Raw genomic sequence first — 19,342 nt, 5'->3', positions numbered from 1 at the left:
ATCATTAGAGACATGCAAATCAAAACCACAGTGAGGTATCACCTCACACCAGTCAGAGTGGCCATCATCAAAAAATCTAGGAACAATACATGCCGGAGAGGGTGCGATGAAAAGGGAACTCTCCTACAGTGTTGGTAGGAATGTAAATTGATACAGTCACTATGGAAAACAGTATGGAGATTCCTTAAAAAACTACAAATAAAACTACCATATGACCCAGCAATCCCACTACTGGGCATATACCCTAAGAAAACCATAATTCAAAAAGATACATGGTACCACGATGTTCATTGCAGCACTATTTACAATAGCCAGGACATGGAAAAAACCTAAATGTCCATCGACACATGAATGGATAAAGAAGATGTGGTACATATATACAATGGAATGTTACTCAACCATAAAAAGGAATGAAATTGAGTTATTTGTAGTGAGGTGGATGGACCTAGAGACTGTCATACATGGTGAAGTAAGTCAGAAAGAGAAAAACAAAATACTGTATGCTAATACCATATATATGGAATATAAAAAAATGGTACTGATGAACATAGTGTCAGAGCAAGAATAAAGACGCAGATGTAAAGAATGGACTAGAGCACATGGGGGTAGGGGAATCTGGGATGAAGTGAGAGAGTAGCATTGACATATACACTCTATCAAATGTAAAATGGATGGCTAGTGGGAAGCTGCTGCATACACAGTGAGATAAGCTTGGCCCTTTGTGATGACCTAGAGGGGTGGGATAGGGAGGGTGGGAGGCTGGCTCAAGAGGGAAGGGATATGGGAATATATATATAAATACAGCAGATTCACTTTGTTGTATAGCAGAAACTAGCACAACATTGTAAAGCTATTATACTCCAGTAAAGATGTAAAAAAAAAAAAAAAAAAAAAAGCAAGGTCTTTGGAAGATATGGAAGCACTTTGAAAATATAACCTCTATAAGGCAAGGATAAGTGAAATGAATTTAATGAAAAAAGAAAAAAACCTCAGAACTTCAAAACATTAATGGAATTTTTTGTTTCAGAAATTCAGCAGAAATATTTTTCATTATTGTAATCTAATGCTTTTACTGCAAGAATTATAGCAAGGTACTTGATTAATGCTGAAAGGAAAGGTAAAATGATAAGATATTGTATAGCATCTACATTTACATTGTAGCAGCAAATGTTTGCGTACAAATTGGGGTCCTCAGGCTAGATCTGATGGACAGATGTATTTTCTTTGGCCCCCAAAGTGTTTATAGCTTTCGGGATTTGAATACTCTGTGGTTGACTAATCCCCACCATTCTCTGTTTTCTGATTCTTTAGGTCAGTGCTATTCAAAAGAAATATAATGAGCCACATATGTAATTAAACATTTTCTAGTAGCCACATTAAAAAATAAAAAGCAACAGGTGAAATTAATTTTGGTAATATGTTTTACTTAACCCAGTATATCCAAAATATTGTCATTTCAACTTGTTATCAATGTAAAAATTATTGAGATGTTTTAGTGTCGTTGTTGTTGCATGGTACAAAGTCTTCAAAATCCAGAGTATAGTTTATGTTTGTAGTACATCTTAGTTGAAACTAACCACACTTCAAGCACTCAGTCCCCACTTGGGGCTGGCCACCGAACAGGACAGCATAGCATAGGTGCTTCCCTCATGTAAGTCACCTACCTGTCCCTTTTAGCAATGGTTCTGAAGACATGGTCCCTGGAACAGCAGCATCACCATCACCTGGGAATTCCTTCGAACTACAAATCTAAGGTCCCACCCCAGACCTACTGATTCAGGAACTCTGTGGGTGAGGTCCAACAAGCTATAGTTTAATAGCCCTCCAGGTGATTCTGATGCCCATTAACATTTAAAAACCACTGCCCTGTTGGGATCATCATTTGCAACCCTCGCTTATATGCTCCATGCCTTTCATGATTCACAGGCAAAAACAAATCCAACAAACAACAAAAGTGCCATCAGCTAAAATGTTTTCATTTGTCCCTCCTGAGGCATTAAAACCTGAAAAAATAGGACAAATTCCTAAATGCAGGTTGAGAATTACTCATTAAACTGTGTATTTCTTTTAAATATTCAGGACTGGCGTAGTTAAGGGGAGCCCAACAAGAGGTCACCTAGTCAAATAACCCTTGCACCTACTCCTAGATGTCTGGAATTTCTTTAACTGGGGTGGGGTGAGTGATCCCCACTTCTATACTGCCATTAGAACCAAGATCTACCTACGGGAGGATGCACACTGACTCAGGTGAGAGCCAGAGTTAAGGCAGTGGGAGAGCATGGTGCTGGGAACCAAAAGATCTGAATCAAGTACATGATTTACCTCTCATGAGCTCTGGAGTTTTCAACTTTTCTCCTAACCTGTGACTCATCTTATTCATCTGGAAAATAATGATAATGAAGTTCATGATGATGAAGTAAAAAGTATCTGTCCAGTTCGGCTCACAACACCATTGCAAACCTCAAACGAGATCATGCATGTGGAGATGCTCTGAGAGCCTGTAGCTTTAAGACTTTCCTTAGTATTATTAAAATCACACTGTGGTGTAAATGACTAATTTTTCCCCTGCAAGTAATATGGATAAGGAGGATTGGAAAACTGCCTGTGATTCTGGAAGAAGCAGCAGCTAAAGGACCAGAAGGAGGTGGAAAGGCTCGGAGAGGGCTGATAAGCTTCTTGACCAGAAAGTTTTTCCAGTTCTAACCATTCTCTTGAATATCTATATAATTTTAAAATGTATGCGACAATGATACTACACTGATTTTAATAAAAAAATTTAGACCATTCTATCTCCCATTATTTACATCTCCACTCATTTCTATGTGGGGCTACTTGTGTTTTCTAATTATTCAGCCTGTGACAAGAGGCACGGATGGTGGGCCAATAAAAGGTAAACAACACTTTGCCAACTGAAAAATACAATGAGATACTGGTGACTGCTACTTCCTGTGAAAACTTCATTAGCAATAAATGAGTTACCAGATGTCACACATCAGATTTGAAATTAAAATATATTCCCAGTATTTGTGTGCAGTCTGAGCAGGAGAAAATGAACTCTTTCTAAGAGAGCTGCATAAGATAATGCACCTCTTTGCCTTCGATTGTTTGTTTCTGCTCTAAATGTAGAATAAATGCATCCCTTAGCTTGTAAAGGGGAAATACAGCATTTCTGCATACAAGGGCTATGTAGTGAAGTGACACATTACTCATACAGCAGCAGCTCTTTAAAGACAAGGTGAATGTTTTCAAACATTCTGTGCCACACCAAGACCACCATCTCCTCTTGTTTTTAACTTTGTCATAGCAATTTCTGTCTTTTCTCGCCTTCACTTTCAGCAAGCAATTTCTACTTTTATTACCAACAATAAAACTGTTCACCTCAGCAACTGTCAATGTTGACTCCATTCTTCCTGAACTTGCTGTAAAAACAACCCCGTTAGTGGTTTCCTTTTTTCTTGAGATATGAAACCTCTCCTCTTGTTTTTCTAGCTAGCTGAGCTGACTCTGTTCTGGTCCTCAAAGTTACAAGCCTCTGATCGGAAAGCAATTGTGGATAAGGAGGAAGTCCCACAGTAGGATATAGGACAGCATGGTTTCATTTGAGCCAGCAGAAATTTCAAATGATAAGCCAGTGTGGTAGAAATATCTAACACTCTTTAGTTTTTATAAAAAAAATTTTTTTTTTTGGCAGAAGAAGGCCCCTGTTCCTTTGCAATTTCAAAATCTCCATGGGTTTTTGGTTCCAACTGAAAACCATGAGTGTTTGAAACTGTTTATGTCTTTTCCTCCCTAGTTTATTTTTGTTCTTATCTCCTGTAAGATAGGTGGAGCTTATAAATCAAATTAAGAGGGTGAACGTGAATTATCATCCTCAAGCCTCCTCTTGGAGAAATATTTACATGGAATTTCTTTACACACAGAAATTCCCCAAAACACTTAAAAGATTATTTCTGGGTCATTTACTACTCATTAGATGCTGGGGATGTAGGATCTACTGCCCTTTGACATTTGCATAAAGAAAGTCAGAAGATCTTTGAAATAATTACCTAGGTCAGTGAGGAAATGTCAGTTTAAACTTTTTAGCTGTGTAACTTCAGTGACACACAAGTGTTCAAATAAACTTATTTAATGTACAATTGTTTTATACTCTTGTGTTTCAGCTGGTATCTGATTCACATGAAGGACTTATAATAGTGGCTTAATATTTACAATAGTAACATTTATGATTTATGATTAATTGAATGCTTACTATATGCCAAGTATTGTGCTAATTGCTTTCATCTCTGTAAGAGTCCTGTTATGAACTGAAGTGTGTCCCCCCACCATCCCAAATTCATAGATTGAAGCCTAAATCTTCCATGTGACTGTATTTGGAGACAGGGCCTTTAAAGAGGTAATTAAGGTTAAATGAGGTCGTAAGCTTGGGTCCCTAATCCAGTATGATTGGTATCCTTATAAGAGGAAGACACACCAGGAACATGCTTGCACTGAGGAAAAACCACGTGAAGACCGTGAGAAGGTGGCTATCTTCAAGTAAAAAATAAAGGTCTTACCAGAAACCAACCCTGCTGGCACCTTGATCTTGAACTTCTAGCCTCCAGAACTGTGAGAAAATAAATTTCTGCTGTTATTTTGTTATGGCAGTTCCAGCAAACTAATACAAGGCTTATGAGGGAAGGCACCATTATTCCTACTCTTGAGATGAGGAAACTGAGGCTTAGAGAGCAGATCCTTACATTTTTGATGTTCTAAAGTTTCAAGGTTCAGTTCTTTTTTGGGGGAGGGCAGGGCAGGTCATCTCTTCATATTCCAGTTAAATGCTTCTCAAGCAGGGGTAATTTTGCCCTCCAGGGATATTTTGCAATGTCTGGAGACATTTTTGGTTCCCATAACAGGGGGAGAGGTGGGGGAGGTGTTACTAGCATGTAGTGGGTAGAGACCAAAGATACTGCTAATCATCTTACAAGACACAGGACAGACTGCCGCAGCAAAGAATTATCCAGTCCAAGATATCAGTAGTACTGTTGCTGAGAAACCTTTCTGGTCCGGACTTTTTTTTTTTCCTTTCAATTCTTGATAACCTGTAGTTCTTATCTTTCACAGAATAAGTTAACTATACACTATGTTTTCTTCATGGCTTTTATTTAATGTATTATATTCATATCTTCCCAGGGAAACTATAGATCCTTCAAAAGATAAAATTCTGTCAGGTAGCCTTCAAATGTTCAAGGTCATGTTGACTAGTTAGTAGGGGCTCTAAAATTGTGAGTTGACTAAATATCTGTTGTGTCAGATCATTCTAGAAATTATCCTCTCTAAGCATTTTCCAGAATTCTGGGATTCTGTACAAGAACAATAGAAGAGAGAACTTGAACTTAGATTCATTATAAGGTTCCAAGGGATTTGATGGCTCTTATAGTAGCTCCAAGGTTGCCTCTGGAGGGAGGCAGCCACCAGGTCCGGAAGTCAAACCCTGCCCTCTGGTGGCATCACTGCCATAGGCAACTGCTGTGTCAGTCTAAGTCGTTATTGTCTGAACCGATTGTACGATATTTGAGTGTAAATTCATCTTTGCATTCACATTAGGCCTTTTTTCTCTGTGGATCAACACACTGAATGTAGCCTGTCATCAAGGCTCTCATGAGAATTAAACCAGGTAGAGAAGAGTAAGAAAGGGATAAACAGTTACAATTGATAATCTCTCCGACTTTGTCAACCAAAGAGTTTCAATGACTTAGTTTGAGTCCCTGTTACTTGTCTCCTCTGCCCAACTGCTTTTCTGATCCATGAGGGCAATGAGTAGCTGTTTTTGTAGCTGAAGAACATTTCTGGACAAAAGGGTTCTAAAGGACCAATATTAATAGAGTTCCATGACCAAAGTTTTAATTGTTTATTGGTTCCTGTGGTATTTTCCCTACAAATTTCTTACAGACTAGTTCTAGAAGAAAAGCACCATTCTGTTCAAAATACCAGCTAAATCTGAGGAAATTATACTTCCCCCTTTCCCCATTAAGAACTCTATTCTCTCACTAGAAAAACACTGCTGTACTTCTTATCACAGAATGCAGCCTTTTGTGTATACTGATGCCAAATGGGTAACATTTTAGTGGGGCATTTGAAGTTGTGATATGCAACTCCATGGGAGACAGACAAGGTCATTTAGAAGGTCTTTTCATTGAGAACATCAGAGCTTTCAAAAGACGCAGGCAGCCTTTCCTGGATAATTGGGGTAAAACTGAAATAAAGAAAAATCCCATAAAGTATAAAAATTAGCAATCAGATGGAAACACTCAGAATTAAGAGGTAGAAGATATGGTAAATGCTGATACTGAATCTTAATATATAAAACCAACAGCAGTGAGTGAAAAAGCAAGATAATTTGAGAAGCTGAAGAGTAGAAATCAGTTGATTGCAGGGTTTAGCAGAGGGGGAAAGAAAAGACTGAGAACTAACAGTAGTCTGGAACTGGAGGTTGGAGGACTTAGCAGCTTTTTCTTTGCCATTCTAGATACTGAGACCTTAGGCAAATCATTAAACCTTCATTGGACTTTGCTCTGACAAATAAGAATGAGACGATAAAGCCTAGTCTACCTTGCCCTTGTAAGAATGTTGTAAGATTCTTTGTTTAAAATAATTTCCTCAAAAGATAATTTATTATACCCATTCCCTGTGAATAGACTTTATACCATAAAAACAAGTTTAATATATGGCTGAAGTGGGAAGCTAATCATGTATCAAGAGGTATATATTCAGCACTTAGAATCTTAAAAGGGAACATTAATTAACGTTAGCAGAGTCTGGTGGCTGGCAGGCATCATGGGAAACAAACCATAAGCTTTGCAGTCACAAAGGTTAGTTAAGATCCTGGCTCAACCTCTGGGCTGATTTACTCATCCTCATCGAGCTTTAGTCTCCTCATCTTTTAAAACAGGTTAAAAACTTACTGTTAACATGAGGGTTAGATAAAACATGGGGGAAAAAACATTGCCATATATTAAATACTCAATAAATGTTATCTATTATTACTATCATTTTATATATTCTCAATATATACCCATATATCCCCACCAAATACTCAGTGAATTACCCCATAAATTTATATATATGAATAGCTTGTCACATTATTACACATGGCCAAGAAACAGACTGGAATGATGTTAGGGCTCTGTCAATACAATACAGTATGGTGCTACAATCTGTTATTAATCCCATAAAGCAATGTAAAGGATCCAGGAGGGATCTGTTTTTAAAAGAAGTATGAACATCTGAAGTGCAGATGATTGTAAGATTACTTTAAGCCGGAGGGGGAAAGTATCACATTATAGACCTTTGGTTGGTGAATCGTACCTAAACTAATTAAATGGCAAAAATTTCCTTCAAAGTGTAGGATTCAGAGAAAAAATTTCTTTGCCAGCAACTCCCCTAGTATTCATATAAGTCTCTTCCCTGAATTATCTGACTTAACATGTGGTAATTGTTGTTTTTTAATATGACTTCACGAGATTCACTTTCTAATAATTATAAAACACTATATTGTTTCTGGTAATAACATTTTTGATATTACTTTATTACTATATAAAATAATGGAAAAACAAATTAGGCTAAATATTTTTGTACTCAGAATAGAGCAGGCAGATTTGTGAAGTTCATTAGAACTTTGTGAGAGTAACATAATATGCTAATAATTTTGGATATGAAGAGGTTCTAATTCAGAAAAGATATGTTTAGAAATCAGTCTGTTTCAGTATGCATTGTTATATGCATGCCAACGAGCAGCTTAAAGCCATTCTCTAGGTAAATTACATGGTTCATGTTACACTAACAAATTAAGATGCTCTCTTTACATAAAAAGTCATTCTGTAACTATGGACTTTCGATTTAGGTTTGGAGTGTAGCTTTAGCTCAGTGTGGATCATGATGTCACAGAAATTTCTGCTATGGCAGGAAATTTAGGGGTCATATTTATTGCTTTTCTTCTTGAGAGAAATACAGGAACATATACGTATGCCCTTAGAGACACCAGGGGAGGCAGAGACAAAATGGTGGAGTAGAAGGACTCATCTCCTCTTATGAAAACACCAAAATCACAACTAACTGATGAACAACCATCGACAACAAAGACTGGAACCTACCAAAAAATATAGTCTACATCCAAAGACAAGAAGAAGCCACAATGAGATGGTAGGAGGGGTGCATTCGTGATACAAAGAAATCCAATGCCCGCCGGGTGGGTGACCCACAAACTACTGTATGTTGCCCTTTGTTGCTGTAAACATACACAATTATGATATTCTAAATAGGGTCTTGGTTGTCAGTCTACTCAAGCAAAATCTACACTTGATCTTAGCCAAAAGGCCGAGAAGCAATACCCCAGCAAAATCTATTTTAACCTATAATATAGTTGAAATATTATTCACTACAGTCCTTTGCTTTTTTCCTAATAAATTTATTTATTTATTTATTTTATTGGCTGTGTTGGGTCTTTTTTGCCGTGTGCGGGCTTTCTTTAGTTGTGGTGAGTGGGGGCTACTCTTCGTTGTGGTGTGCGGGCCCCTCATTGCCGTGGCTTCTCTTATTGCGGAGCACGGGCTCTAGGTGCGTGCACTTCAGTAGTTGCAGCGCATGGGCTCAATAGTTGTGGCTCATGGGCTCTAAAGCGCAGGCTCAATAGTTGTGACGCATGGGCTTAGTTGCTCTGAGGCATGTGGGATCTTCCTGGAGCAGGGATTGAACCCGTGTCCCCTGCATTGGCAGGTGGATTCTTAAGCACTGCGCCACCTAGGAAGCCCTACAGGCCTTTGCTTTTATTGAAACAACTTGAGTCAGAGATTCATGACATTTTATTGCTGGAATGGGCCCTAGAAATTACATGCTCCAGGGTTCACATTTAAATACTTAATAGGGGTTGGGAGCAACAGAGAAGGGTGAAGCAGGCATGGTGGTGGACCCTTCCTCTTTGTCCAAGGAGGTAGGGATGGGGATTCTCAGTTGTGCCAGTGGTAATCAGGGAGAGATACAGGCTGATTTTGTAAGATAAGCTGGAATTTCAAATTTTACGTGGAATATCCTATTTTGAAATGTGTTCAACTAAGGCAAATAAGAAAAAAAAAAGCAACATTGTGTGGAACTAAACAGAACTCTTTTGCAGATCATAGTTGGTCCAAGGCCTGCCAATTTACAACTTAGCATCCAGGCCAACCACCTAATTTTACAATTAAGAAAACAGACTTCAAGCCCCAGCAAGATGCTGCAGACCCCCGTTCCAGTGTTTTTATACTACACTACATACTTGAACTGTACCACTGTTACACACCCCCATTCCATTTCCACAGTCAACAATAGTCCATGACCAAGGAGTAGCAAGTAGTGGGAAAACAGAGATGTGATGAGGTGAGGTTACTACCCACCCCTGTTCTCATGAGGCTGGCCTGCCGCAGAGTCTGAGGACTATCTTCTAATGGCAGCTGGGACGGCACCTCCCTGCTTCTTTGATCTTGCCAGCAGCGTATCTTTCCTTTTTCCTTTTTATATTTTGGTAAAGATACTGTGACGTTTTCTAGAGCTGTTGTTGCATTTCACTGAAGTGATATCTCCGTGTGGGTGAGTACAGCACACAACCTGTGATATTTGGTTCTTGCATATTATTTTACCATTTATTCAAAAAATGACACCTAGTGCCCCAAAGATGATCAGTAGTGAAAGGGCCTGATGCCATTTCATAAAGCCACAATGACCAAATGGCCCTGGTTATATAACTGGTGATGAGGTTAAATTTTAAAATAGTTTTAGTAAGTGCTGAAAAATACTTGTTTTTGAAAGCGTCATTGTCAAGTAAAGTGTTTCTAAAGTGAACTGTGATGCTCCAAGCATGAAATTATCTACACGTTTGTGTTGTAAGGCTACATTTGTGTTTTGATACTATTTTGTAAATTCATTCACTGCAGGTTTAGGAACACACACACAAAGTACACAGAGAGAACATATCTGCTATTAAGTGGGTGCATTGACTGAGGGAGTCACACAGGATGAACACTGGATGAATATGGAGCATTTCTGATGAACAGTAACATTTGGTTAGCATATACATTTTGGGGGATTCTAGCTTCCCAATAAAACTTCTTAGACAAGTAAGTTGATTTTTTAGCTTGGTTGGAAAAATAGGTTAATTCTCATGAGCATCTTTTGAATTCTGTAAAAGGACAACATGTACATTTTGGTTCATTGCTTCTTAGACTGGAAGAACACAGTTTGTGATTTTATACATAGTGCCTTGGATGGGAAGGGTGGGGAGCTACAAAACTATCAATACTAACTTCCATTTTAATTTTATTTTGGGTGAAGAGAACAAATTTCATGCTTTTTCAAACTCCAGAGTTTTTAGGTGAGATAGAAAATCCAGATAGAACATGGTAGTCTGATAATGTAAACTTTCTTATACTTCAGAAGGTGCCATGTTGAGGACTGCTAGTAGGTACTTTACTGAGGAGTCTATGCTAGAGTGGAGCGTTAAGTCCACGGGCAGTGGTGCCGTCTGCTCCATGAGCCAGAGACAGGCTAGGGGGAGTCAAAGGGAGATGGGAAAGGGCCCATGTGGAGCCCTTCAGGAAGTCTGTTGTCTTCAGATGCTAAACCCCTCTTAAAGGAAGTATTCACCTGGGAATTTCAGTATTAAGCAAGTATTAAGTATTTGGCTGCTGGGATCAAACTCATGATCCAGGGAAGAAAAATAGTGGGGTCAGTGTAAGGAACAAGGTCATCGTGTCTGAAGTCTTGGTCTGCGTTTTCAGCTCCAGAAATTCTATTTTCGATTTTTTAATATTGTCCATGTCTCGTCAATATGTTCAGACTTTCCTCTAGCTTCTTGAACATATGGAATACGCTTATAGTCATCTGATGTCCTTGTACACTAATTCTATCATCTGTGTCATTACTCGGTCTATTTCTATTCATTTTTTTTTCTTTTTATGGACTTTGTTTTCCTGCTTCTTTGCATGCCTGGTAATTTTTGAATGGATGCTATACACTGTGAACTTTACCTTGTTGGATATTGGATGTTTTTTGTATTCCTATATAAATTCTCCAGCTTTGTTCTGGGAAGCAATTAAATTACTTGCAAACAGTTTGGGTCCTTCAGGTCTGGCTCTTAAGATTTCTTAGGTGGGTCCAGAGCAGCAATTGGTCTAATTTTTTCCTATTCCTGAGGCAAAACCCTTCTCAGTATGCTACCTGATGCCCCATGAATTATGTGTTTCGCCCCTCTGGCTAGTGGGAACAACTATTTTCTGCCTCTGGATGGTCTCTGGGGATTGTTCCCTCTAATCCTTTCGGGTGATTACTCACTCCCATGCACTGAAACTCAGGGGGGACCGTTCAGATTCCCATGCACTGAAACTCAGGGGGGACCGTTCAGATTTCCATGCTCTGTCTTTGTAAAGCTCTCTAGTGTCTGGTATTCTGCTCTGTGAACTCTAGCTCATTGCCTCTCTGGACCCCCAGCTCCATCTTCCCAGTTCAGGGAGACCTGGGAGCTCCTTCTGGATTATTCTTTCCTGAGCCATGGCTTGGAACTTTCTCCAGTGATCTGGGGCTTACTTCATTTGTCTCCCATCCCTCAGAGACTGCTGTTCTTTGTCCCCTGATGTCCACGGCCTTGAAAATCATATATATAATATTTTAGTAGCTGTTTTAGGTGAGACAGTAAATCCCTCTAACTCCATCTTGGCTGGAAGCAGAAGTCTCTGGGTTTGAGTTTGACCTACATCTTGTGCGCTATTTAATTTTGGAAGAATTACTTAGTCTCCTCCTCTTCTTTGTCTATTTACGAAATAGGGATAATAATATAATGATTAATCAGAGGGGTCACATAGGGTAGAACATGTTATAGTCTATATGATTAGGCAAAGGAAGGACTTCCCTGGTGGTCCAGTGGCTAAGACTCCATGCTCCCAATGCAGGGGCCCTGGGTTCCATCCCTGGTCAGGGAACTAGACCCCACATGTCACAACTAAGACCCAGTGCAGCCAAATAAATAAGTAAATACATATTTATAAAAAAAAAGATTAGGCAAAGGAGCAGCCATACATTGAGAGTGGACTTTAAACAAAGACCTACATTGGGTGAACCTCTTTCTCCCTCACAGGAATCACCTGAGCTCTTTTCTTTTGCCCAAACAGGGATACTTCCCTTATTTTTTGCCCTTATACCAACTAATGACACTGCTCTTTACCTTGTAGACCTACTGATGAAGGGTCTATAAGCCAAAGGCAACTTGTCTCCTCTCAGAACCCATGGGGTAAAAAACAAGTTTATCAGAAACATTTTGCCAAAGCTACACTGCCACACAACTGTAGTACCTCAACAGAGTCTATGTGATTTGCGGTTAAAAAAAGAGATTTTTTTCTTATTTACACCTTAAGTTAAAATAGCTTTTCATTTTCGCCAAACTCCTGTGAAGCAGAATGCATAACACTATTAATTGAGAACATCTGCCCATAATTATAAATATATAGAACTCATTCAGCTTATAGTTAGTACATTAACATTTGAAAAGAAACTGTTATTTTTTTAAGGGAAAGATATCTTTCTTCTGACATATTAAAATTCCAACTTACTAAACTAGTAACGTGAGTGAAAAAATAATAAAATCGTATGGCTTTATTGCATGTTTATTTAGGCCAAACCAGTATGAGGCAGCTAGATTAATTACTTTTATACTGTTAAGTACTGTACATAGTTAATTATTTCATCTAAGTCGTTTCTGAGCTAAACCTGTGAATTACTGTTCATGCAGGGCAATGATGATAATTTATGTACTCCCTCCATGCTACAGCCTGTTAATATATTATTTTTGATTTGAAACTAGATGTTAAAAGTTTGCAAGAGGCTTTTCAAGACTATCCCATGACATAAGTTCTAAAATTATGGATTTCAAAATTAAGGTTGACAACATGCTATAATAGGAACTTATTTAGATGATGGATTTTGCCAGAGAAATATTTTTCCCATGGTTTACTCTGATCTGTTGACTCTCATGATTTCAGCTTGTGCTTTTTATTCTGCCTGATTTTACGATGTTGATGTTTCTTTGGGCCCTTATTAGTTTTTCAGCATGCACAAAACCTGATCTCACCCGCTCTCTGAGTATGGCTAATCAGTTATTTAATTGTGGTTGCAAATGCCTGATGACTTCGAGTGCGAGAGGTGCTCACAACCACCGTGAACTCACGAAACTAAACAGACGACACTGAATCCATTCTTAAAATGTAGGATCAACTTTGCAATACCTGAATAACAGGTTCCCAGAGATATTTGTACATAGTCAAGTGAAAGAGAACTTTAAAAGTTTTATAAAGTCAAAAATTAAATTTTGAAATGCCATTGAAGTAAAAAAGAAGAAAAAGGTGAAGAAATCAGTGAAACACAAAGTGTAATAAAAAGTTAGAGATGTTATAGCATCTCCTTGCTGTTCCTGGGTGTGGTCCTAGATGCCAGCATTAGCATCACCTGAGAGCTTTCTAGTAAAGCAACCTCAGGCCCCACTCCACGCCTACTGAGTCAGAATCCGAATGTCAACAAGATTCTCCAGGTGATTTGTGTATCCATTCATGTTTGAGAAACACTGATCTAGACAGACATTTAATAATCACCAAAGCATGGATCCAATAGTTTGCCCCTCACTTAGAGAAACACCCCAATCACTAAGCCCCAGTCCAGTGGAGTGTGGCTGCCCTCATGGAGAGAATCTGGGAAAGGACAGACAAGCAGTGGCTGTGTGAGAGCCTCCTGCATTTTTCACCAGGAGCCCTTGGGGTTTAGAGGAAGAAGAGTCTCATTGAGACAAAACTGTGTGCCAAGGAAAATCAAATCTACTTTACATAATGCAAATATCTGCCAGCTCAATTTGTAAAACAAGTGAATTGGATGTTAATCTTTCAGAGGAAAACCAGTACAGATCCAGACTTCTTGCTGGGACTTTGATGGGAGGGGTCCTTGCTTGTTTTGGGAGAACTGAGAGCATCTAAAAGGATGGGAAGTGCTCCATCTTCCCTTGCTGCACATTATTACCTGTTTTGGGTTTGTATGAAATATGTGAATTTTGCATTGTGAGTAATTTTAAATAGCAACTGTTTTCCCTTTTTAAAATGCAAGCACTTGATGCACAATTTCCTTTCCTTGCAGAGGCTTTCAAACTGTTCAACCACTAGAGGTCTGTATTACCTATTTTAAAAAATCACACCCAACTGGTTGAGACTTTCAGCTCTCAATTTCAACACCTATTTCTATGTTTTAAGATTTAAAATCTTTTAAAAACATAACACCAGGGAGTAAAAATCACAACACTTTAGGAAATTAAGGAGAAAAGCTAATAGGAACCCTTTCATTCAGAAGGGTACCATCTTCCCTACTTTGTCTAGGAGACAGCTAAGTACACCTTCACACTCAGAAACACAGAAATCAACAGCTAGTCACAAATCCGGGGGACAAATTTATTTTCTGTAAAATAATTTCCCCCCAATATATTTTAAAATCTCTGTGTTTTAACTTTACTTTTTAAGGCATTTATTTTCCTATTGCAACAAAAGTTAAAGCAATTTAATTCTGTTTAGTTCTTAAAACACCAATTTTACTGCTTTTATGACGGTTTTTAAATAAGAATTTCTTTTCTTGTTGATCCAAGCTTAGACTAAAAATTAACTTTCTTTCAGGCTTAATTTATAAGGCTTTGCTGCAATTTTATAAACAAATGCATGAGCCTGGGCTTGCCTGGTTAAAGCTGTAATAGTGGTGATGATTGCCAGTGGTGACGACTACAAGTTGAGTCTCTCAAGTTTTCACTTGGTTCCATGTTTGTCAGGGATTTTTCACTAGCATAGCCCATTTGGCTCTGCCTTCTCCCAGCAGCGGGACAGGCTCTAAGCCTTCCAGAAATCGAAAAATGAGGTGTCCCATTTACAGGACACCTGATTAATAGTGATGAAACCTTTCCACAGCATTATAGAGCAGGCCTCCTAAAACACCACACACTCATATACTCACATACTTAAATGGAATGGTTGAAAATACTAGCGGTAAAAAGCTGTAATTTATGAGTATGTATTGCAGCAGGGGTTTGGGATTTGGATGCTGGATTTTCATAGATTCTAATTATGCCTGCATTTGGAGTAAGTGGCTACATTTGTTGCCAGGCAAGGTGTAACCAAGCAGCTCCCTTCTTTTAAAAGGCATTATTGCATAATGTTCCTGGTCTGTAAAGCCTCCAGAAGCATAAGCAGGTCTAGTGTGGCTTCTCTCTAGTCTGTCACTTTATTAAAACACAACAATTTGCAAGTGTTATTTAGCAGATCAGCTGGGTTCATTTCCAAGCCTAATATTTAACAGAGGAGAAAAATAACCCATCCCAATCCCTTTAAAAAGTGTTTTCTATGTATTCTCAGGCAAATTGCCTAGTGTTTTATACAGATCTCAAAGCTAGGATTCAAGGATAATTTTAGTAATGTCTTAACACCGCTTGTCTATGTAATCTAAATGATCAATTCTACAGCAGAAGGAAACTGATTCACAGTGCAATAATTTGTACTCAGATCACATTATTTTAAGTAGTTGAGTTTTTCATTTCCTGTTGCATTTCTGCATATGGCTGGTGGCATATGAATTAATTTTCTCACTGAAGTGTGACAGAAAAATATCTGCTTTACACAATGCTGAACATTACCTTCAGAGCCCCTGACTCTTCTACTATTATTCGAAATGATGCTAGCTTATACTTGCATCCAATATCAGTATAAACCTATAATTAAATATTAACACAGTGTTCACTTGTATACATATATGTAAAAAAAATGCTGACAGTGTAGCAGTTAATTAAAAACAGAAAGGAAGATCTCAGGCTTTGAAGAATTTGATGGGTTACATCTGGAAGAGAAATGAGAACAAGGGCTTTGGAGTCAGTCCCAAATTCCAGTTCTTATCCTGGCATCGGTTAGCAATATGGGCCCCTTAGACTCACTGTCTGTGAAAAAATGAAACCAATAAGAAAACCTAGCTTGTAGTTTTGTTTTGTTTTGTGAATTAAGAAAATGGAGATGAAGTAACTGACTCAGTGTCTGACCAAGCAAGTGTCCAATCAATAGATGTTAACTATTACATTCTCTTTGTCTGCATTCAAAAAATAGGAATATGATACAATGGCAATAATCCTAGTTACTTTTAAGTGTTGTTGTGGGAAGGTGATAATATTAAGTGTATGAAACAGTACCAGGCTCTGGTTGCTTCCCAAACTGGTCTCCCAAAGTTTTCACCCATGAACCTAGACTGCGAGTTGGGAGAGTTTTAAGGATGATTCATTCCTGAATTTTTTATTTCTTATTTTTAATTATTTGTTTATTTTTGAGTAAGAAGATTGCACCATTTTGATTACTTTATGTCTCACTTATTTTTTTCTGCTCAGGATGATGACAAATTTGCGACTCTACTAGATTAAGCAGATGTAACATTGCCCTGAAATAAGAGTCAGCTAGGGACAAACTATTTTCAGGGCAGTTAAAAAACTGAAATTAAGAATCTGTTCAACCTCAGGGAATTTAAAGAAAAAAACGTGATGCTTAAGATGCTATTTTCAACCCTTTTATTACCTTACCCCTAGTGATTGAGAAAAGTTTGTTTTCCCTAAAATGCTGTATAATATCTCCTTTCAGGAGAAAAATCTGTGGGAGAGGGATTTGAAGGAAGCTGTGACTAACTAGGTTTTATTAGGGACAGAATACTTATTATATTACAGGCATTGTTTTAACTCAACGTGTCTTCCTAATACTATTGGGGTTTAGAATGAAAATTGTGGTATTTTTGCAATGACCACTGAAGAGAACAAAGACCAGCTACTGACATACAACTAAAAGGTTTTACTCAGAGAAGGACTAGACTTTGGCAGTTTGGCCTTTATGCAGCAATTTCCAAGGACACACTAGAGTTTCAAAAGAGATACATGCTTCCTGAAATCACAGGCCTTCGCCTGGACAGAAGTCTGTGTCAATTCCAACCAACCTTCATGCTTTTGCATGAGAAAAGGAAAACTCATTTAAAGTTATGTGTTGTATGTTCTCAGAATGTTCTAGTTCTTTTGCAGGGCTGGTTTTATGGGATGTCAATGATATGAGGGGTCCTGGGAAATAAATTCTTGTATAGTTGTAAATAAATAACTATTTGTACCGTTAACTAGCCCTGGGACCTGGAATTACACCAGAAGAAGTTCTTTTGGGGTTATATTTTAGTTTAGAGAGCCAGCCACGTATTATCAATTAAGAACTGAATCCCTTATCTTTCTGTCAACTCAGCACAACCCCGTTTCCAGAAGTCTGCTTCTATCACTGCCACTTTGGAAATCAAATCAGCATTTCCACTTCTAGGCGCATACCTCATAACTCTCCACACGTGCAGGAGAAATGTACGAAAATGTTTTCCTGTAGCATTGTGAACCAGCCACTGAGTGCTGTTTTTCTACAATAAAGGAAATTGCATTTTTTCCTCATCCTGTTCATGATCACTTCTCATTTCTTACTTTGAGGAAGTCTCTAATGGAGGCCTGAAAGGCAGCTGGCCTATCTGGGGGAAGCATGACATCACAGATGATTGTCTATTCCGTGGCCCCATCTGCTGGAAATAGTAACTAAGTCCTCTGCCTAAGCTGGTAGGAGAGGAGCTGTAGAAAATCAAATTAGCAGGAGAGAAACTATTAGTCTTCATTTTCTTGTTCCCAACCTGCAAATACAGATTGTTAAATATGCCTGTTCTCTAATCCTCATTAGGAAATCTTGAAGAATAGCAGGACAGGAAAAAAGGCATGGGGATTATGAGAAAACACCATCATTAAAAAATAATACAAAGTCAGAATTGTTCCTTCTCATTCAGACTATCTTACGTGTTTAGAGGTGGTTGAATTTGAAATTTTCTGTTAAATAATTTTACTTCAGTTATATGTGGATGGATTATTTAGAATTTTCTTTTTCTTGGACTTGAAGATAAAATAATTTAAGTGGAATAACCGGTATATGAAATCATTTTGCATTCAGCGGTAGCCCCAGAAATTATTAAGTTCATCAGTGTATTTGCGTCAGAAGGCAAAGCTTTCACTAAAAATAATCTAATGGCAATGTCGTGCACCACTAACTCTGTTATGGGGAGTTTTATTTTCAGGCCCAGAGACATGGGATTACAGGTCAGTGATAGGCAAAGTGTTTTTGAGGTACACCAAAGCTGCCAAGCAAATCAGTTGGTTGTCCAGGAGGAAATGATATAAAATGCAGGTTTTTAATGATTGGAGTTCTAGTTGTAGCCCCTGACCATGATGGCTACTGAACTAATCACTGGGGATTGAGTCATGGACCTGACTTCTTTTTAAAATCTCTTGCATGAAAATATTCCACTACATTTCAAAGCATCTGTAATCTTTAAACCATTTCAGTTTAAAAATTCCATGTGCTCCCCTCTTCTAGCATCCGTTCTAAATATGTCTCTAGTCTACCTGTCAGTTTATACCCTTCAATACTTGCTTTCTGGATACTGACCTATTTGCTGTGCCTTGAATATGCCAGTATAGTGCTGCCTCAGGGCCTTTTGCATTTGCTCTGCCCTCTCCATAGAGCCATCTTCCTCCAGATGTCCACATAGTTCCTTCCTTCTTACTAAGCAAGCTTTCCCTAAACTCCCTTTAAAAACTGCACCCTTCTCCCTCGCTGCTTCCACCTTCTATTTCCATTATTCATGTCATCCAACATATTATAAACTTTACTTATTTCTCTGCCTACATGCACTAGAGTGTAAGTTGTAAGAGGGTTGGGATTTTTGCCTGCTTTGCTCACACTTTGTCCTTAATGCTGAGAATAGTGACTGGCATGTAGGTGTCCAGCAAAATACATTTTGAGTGAATAACAGCAGAATCTGTTGCAAACTGCACCCCTCAATAGGACTACCTTGTGTTTAATATAATTTTCATTCAGAAGACTTTTTACTGTCATGACATTTCTTTGATATTCTTATTTTAGAGTCAGAAGAAAGAAACTTTAGGGTTACCGCACAGCTGTTCAATAATAACCTTCTAGGTCAAAATAGTTGCAAACTGAAATGCCATCAGGATTTAGGCAGTTAAATAAATGTGTGAAGTGCTATTAAGCAGTGGTGGAAGCTGTGGCAAATAGTTGAGTTCATGTACTATTCTACTTAAAGGCATTCAAATTTGAGAAAGAAATTTAAACATGGCCCTGTCTGAAGGAAACCTGTCTACCTGTGGTTTCAAAGGCCTGCTTTGGCAGTTAGTTTGTGGTCAACAGAACCATGAAGACGTTTTTTC

The 19,342-nt window shown here is 38.3% G+C and overlaps 1 protein-coding gene across 3 annotated transcripts in view; it reads right to left on the bottom strand.

Annotated features, from left to right (window-relative positions):
* The window catches only part of AGTR1 (angiotensin II receptor type 1), a 51,684-nt gene that overhangs the window by 17,147 nt on the left and 15,195 nt on the right, over positions 1 to 19,342 (bottom strand). The window contains exon 3 of one of the 3 annotated variants that reach the window (XM_057740153.1): positions 4,554 to 4,603. The exons of the other annotated variants lie outside the window; for them this stretch is intronic. The gene's annotated coding sequence lies outside the window, so the exon portion shown is untranslated. The remainder of the gene's footprint in view (positions 1 to 4,553; positions 4,604 to 19,342) is intronic. 3 annotated transcript variants of the gene reach the window in all.

Source organism: Hippopotamus amphibius, chromosome 6 (assembly GCF_030028045.1).
Source record: "Hippopotamus amphibius kiboko isolate mHipAmp2 chromosome 6, mHipAmp2.hap2, whole genome shotgun sequence".
NCBI classification, from domain to species: Eukaryota; Metazoa; Chordata; class Mammalia; order Artiodactyla; family Hippopotamidae; genus Hippopotamus; species Hippopotamus amphibius.
The sequence above is the reverse complement of the archived record's forward strand: the minus strand, read 5'-3'. Positions and strand labels throughout refer to the sequence as shown.